A 5316-nucleotide genomic window follows, 5' to 3' on the forward strand; every position below is an offset into this window, starting at 1 on the left:
CTTTTTTAAAAATATCTTTTCCTATGCAGCAACTGAAAATAATAAAAGTGATCTTTCTGAAATAAGAATAGCTTTCAATTATTTTATATATTTTTTAAAAATACTAACCTTACTGATCTCCATGGTTAAAAATATGAGGTGAGACAGAAAAGGCTTGCATTTCATACTGGTGGGAAAAGCATCATTTAACTTTGAATGCTTGGCAGCAATTTTCAATGTAAATGAGTAAAAAGACGCACTGTTTTTCCAAACCAGGATACTGAGGTTCATCAATTTCATGACTTCAGGAATAGACTGACAGTTGTTTGTCATCCATGCAAGCTCTAAGTTTCTCGAAGATCGAGTGTATAGGTTCACATTCTTGTTACCAAGGGCAATGTTGCAAATCTGGAATTAGAGAGATTGTGATTAATTAAAATCAGATCATTGTCATTGTAATACAAGAAAGAGGACTAAGTCACTTGAATGTTTGACATAAGTGGAATCTGTTATCTGTGGTCCATACATCAACTGAATGTTTTACTGCTCAGACATTTGGGTTGAAATTCAAAAGACAGAGAAAGACAGAGGTAAAGATTTTAGTGCTGCTGATAAGACAATCATGGAACTTACATGGGCCCAAACAATGTCCTCTACATATATCTTGTGGTTGTTGAGCTTGGGATTTTTGTGGGACTCCTAACAGTGGGAATGAAGGTATCTCTAACTCTTTTGTTTAATCTTGGCACTGTTTTTCTCCTACAGGGATGCCTTGTCCAGCCTTAATATGATTGTTTGTGCCTAGTCTTATTACTTCTTATTATGCCCTGTTTGGATTATATCCCTAGGAGGACTGCTCTTTTCTTAAGGGAAGCAGAAGAACAGTGGATCTGGGATGGGATGAGTTGGGAGGAGTGGGAGAGAAAGGCTACAGTTAGGATATATTGTATTAGAGAAAAATAAAAAAAAAAAAGAAAAAGTATACTTCTATGAATTTATAGTAATTGGATTTTTCTGAGTGTCAGTGTTTAAGTTTATATAATATATTAATTACGTATTATTCAGTGTAGCTTAGATATAACAGTAATGTCATATGCATGTTTCGTATATTTATGTGCATAAAATGCTATATAAATATTTGCTATGTGATATATAATTAAAATAATAAATACAAGTTTCTTATATCAGAAATAATAAAAATGATAAATAGCTTATAATGAACAAACTTATAGCAGACAAATGAGCTACTTACTTAGTCATGAAAAAATTTAATTATAAAATCCCATAGCACAATACTTAAAATTCTATATCTTGGCATTTGAAGTTCTCCACTGGTTTAGATTCCCATGTCCTTCACTTCAAACGATCAAATAAAGTCTCCTGATCCTGCCTGGCACCCTATGTCTCTTTCTTTATTAATGCCATTCCTGCCATCAGAATTGTTCCTTAGAAATGTCAGCTATTCTCTTTTCCCTCTCATCCTTGTAATATTCACAGGTCTAAATGTGAAACCTGCTGTTTAAAGCTCCAGGACAAAACATAATATGAGAATGCTTTTCTACTTCTCTAGAAATAAAAATGTTTTCTCTCATCTTTCCTTATAGTTTTAAATTGATTTTCGTTGTCATTTCCTACATGTGACACTGGAAGGTTTTCAAACTATGTACCAAGGGCTAAAGAGATAGCTCATTAGTTAAGAGCATCAGCTGCTTCTAGAGGACCAGAGTTCAATTGCTGACATACACAGGTTGGCTCACAACCATCTGTAATTCTAGTCTTGGCAATTCTGATTCTCTCTTCTGGCTCTGAGGGTACTAGCAATCAAGTGGAACACAGATACACATTCAGGCAAATATTCATATACGTAAAATTATTATTATTATTTTACTTTTCATAACAAACACAATGAATTCTCTGTCTTAAAAATCCAGAATTATACATGGTCTGAATTTGTTAGAATCCTTACAGAGTCTATGAACATGGGTATGCAGATTGGTACAAACTCAGCCCAGATTTTATGAGAATCTTAATGTCAACTATAAGTTGGGTGACTTATATTATGATAAGGAGGAGGAATATGAGAGAAAGACATGATGAGCAGGCTACCTTAGGTATAATGTTTAGTCCTCAGAAGCAGCTGCTCTGTGTGAATACATGGACTATAGTAGACTCTGAAGACAAAGGATTCGACTAGCAATAGATTTGCACACCTCCCCAGCACTCACTCAGTCTAGCAGTAGTCAGCATACAAAGTAATGAGATGCTCACGAAAAATAAGTGCTTCAGTACATTTGTGAGAAAATTGTAGATGTGGAGTGGTTTTTTTTTTTTTAAACTCAGTGATTAGATGAAACCATTGTGGTCATTTACTTAACTGAAGAATGCTACTGTGAAAACGAATTTTAGGAAATACATTTAGAAAAGCTCCTCTTAAGAATTAGTCAAACAGTCTATCTCCAGCTATGATTTTCAAGAGCTTATCTCACATATCATAAATCTATTCTTTTATACATATACTTACATTTATATCAGTATCTACATATTGAGTCAATCAATATAATTTATTACTATAAGGAGATACCCAGGAAAATAAGTGAAAAAGTAAGAAAAATTTATTTTATTTCATTATTTAGTGTTTTTAATTTGTCATCCACTGATGTGGTTGTAACTGTTTGTATGAGGCAAAACTCCTTACTCATGAATGGGGTGTCGTGGTGCAAAGAAGCTCATATTATAATGGCAATGAATGTACAATAAACAGTCATCCAAAATAAAGAGTTTAGAACAAAGATATACTCATCAAAATAACTCATTAAGTTACCTAATATTTCAGTTGGGTCCCAGTTTCCAGTAGCCCATTTGGTGTGTATTCACTAGTGATCTAACACTCATGTTTGTGCACACACACACACACACATACACACACACACACATTCCCAATAGAAATTTAGAGACAGCGTTGAAGGAGGAACCTTTTACTCTTGAATTTCTTGTTAATGTTCACAAAGAGATTCTACAATATGTGTTTGTTAAGAAAGATGTACATATAGGAAAACAGAAGTCCAGTTGACTTTTTAAGGTATAAATAACATTTGACTGAATGAAGTCTTTCTATACTGCTATATCTAACGAAAAGAAAATGCATTAAAAACTGTTCCAAGCAACGTATGTTGTTGTAGACAAAAGTAGAAGACTTAAACATTCATGAACATCTCAAAAGCAGGTACTTCAATTCCAGTCAATGTAAAGAAACAAGAAAATCTCACCCACAAACATGTTGACAAGTCATTGAACTGAATCAAGAAAAGGTTTTATTTTTGTTCAATGTTAAGACAGCTTTTTTATTCTTCTCTTCTATTTCATTCCTACTTATACAAAACCACAATGATAGTTCTCACAGAAAACATACATTATTAACAACAAATAATTTTAAATATTTTTGAGATCATAATAATCATTAAGCAAAAAATATGACTAGGGCATCACAAGATTGAGACACACACATGCAGTATTCATACGCATGAGAACAAAGAGTTACATTAAAATATTAACAAGAATCTATGTACATAAAGGAAATAATGTACCATCTCTAGGAAGACTTTTATTCCAATGTTGCATGATTAAATCAATTTAAATTTAAACATTAAAATTTAAATAAAGCTGTTTTTAAGACTTTAAAAGGCAGCATACAAAATACATGAAAATACCTGCTATCTTTCTTTTAATAGTTCAGTAAAAGATACACAGTGTGAAGCCTAGAGCTTATGCCACAGTGGAATAAATTATTGATGTTCCTCTTTTCTGACATCTGAACTGAGATTGGCAGTTCTAAGTAATTTTATTCTATATACTTAACATTTTTCAAAAGAAATGAGGTGTGATCTTATTATGCATTCTTAGGTGGCCTGGAACTCACCATGAACAGAGGATCACTTCAGATACACAGAGGTCCACCTGTCTCTGCCCAGTGAGTCCTTAGGATTAGTGTGTTACCATACCAGGCTGTACTTAATTTTTAACAGATACAATAAGAAAAACAAACAAAATGATGGCATACAGATTACATGGGAAAAACATCTGTACATTATATTAGTTTATTATGAAAATTCTAGTAAATGCATAATTAACTAATAGTTCATTGTAGCCATCCTGACAGTTGAAGAATGTAGATACATCCATGTACACATTTGTGTAAACTAACAAATTCAAATTAAAAAATTAAGTGAAAAGCACATTCATACATCATATATTATTTATAAACATCATTGTATTATGATAATAGTATAATAATTTATAATATATGACATATGTTATTATACACACATATATATATACATATATGATAAAAATGGGAACTTGACAAATAGCTCAGTTTTTAGTATTATTTATTATTCTTCCAGAGTATTGTATTGTGGTTCCAGTAAAAGCACCCATTGGGTACCTCACTGCCAACAATAACCATCATACCAGTTCCAGGAGATCTGACACTTTCTTATGACTCCCATGGACACTGAGGGCCAGAGTTCTCCAGGCATACATGCAGAGAAAACAGTCATGCATATAAAAAATTTAAAAACACTAAAATTAATAAATATACATATTTATTCCATACTTAATCCATAAAATATCATGGAGAATACTAAAAGAAGCCTCAGTAGAAATTAATTAAAGCAACTTTTTGATTCATGAACCAATATATGGGGATGGAGTCCCCTCAAAATTTTAAAACACTCAATGACTCTAATTCAAATGTTAGCATGATTAAGAAAAATACTAGCAAGTTTTTCTTAAAGTTTACTTGGGAAATGTAAATTCTGAAATAGCCAAAATAAGTTGAAACACATTCAAATGTAAAAGACTTGTAATTTCTTATATCAATACCTTGAATATCTGGAGACAAAAAATGCATGGTATTTTTGTAAGCACAGTCAATGAGATGAATGTGAATGAAGAGTGTAAACGTACTTTGAAAGCATTCCCCGAAACAGAAAAAATAATTCAGTGAGTATAAAGAAGAAATTTCAGCAATGATGTTAGAATATCTGATGCAAATATATGGAAAACATAAAATCACAAAATTGTATATATGTTTGGAACATAATATTATTTATATAATAGAAAACTGAATTATGGTTGGAAAGATTGCTCAGTGGTTAAGAATGCTTAGTGCTTTGTAAGCTCATCTGTTTTTCATTATGTTACTCTAACACTTTTGGCCATATACCTTAAGGGCACCTAATTCTACCTACAGAGACACTTGTTCCATAATGTTCATTACAGCTCTATTCATAATAGTCAGAAATCAAAAACAACTTAGATGCCCCATAACAGAAGAAT

This window comes from Arvicanthis niloticus, chromosome 23 (assembly GCF_011762505.2).
Source record: "Arvicanthis niloticus isolate mArvNil1 chromosome 23, mArvNil1.pat.X, whole genome shotgun sequence".
In the NCBI taxonomy this organism is placed as follows: domain Eukaryota; kingdom Metazoa; phylum Chordata; class Mammalia; order Rodentia; family Muridae; genus Arvicanthis; species Arvicanthis niloticus.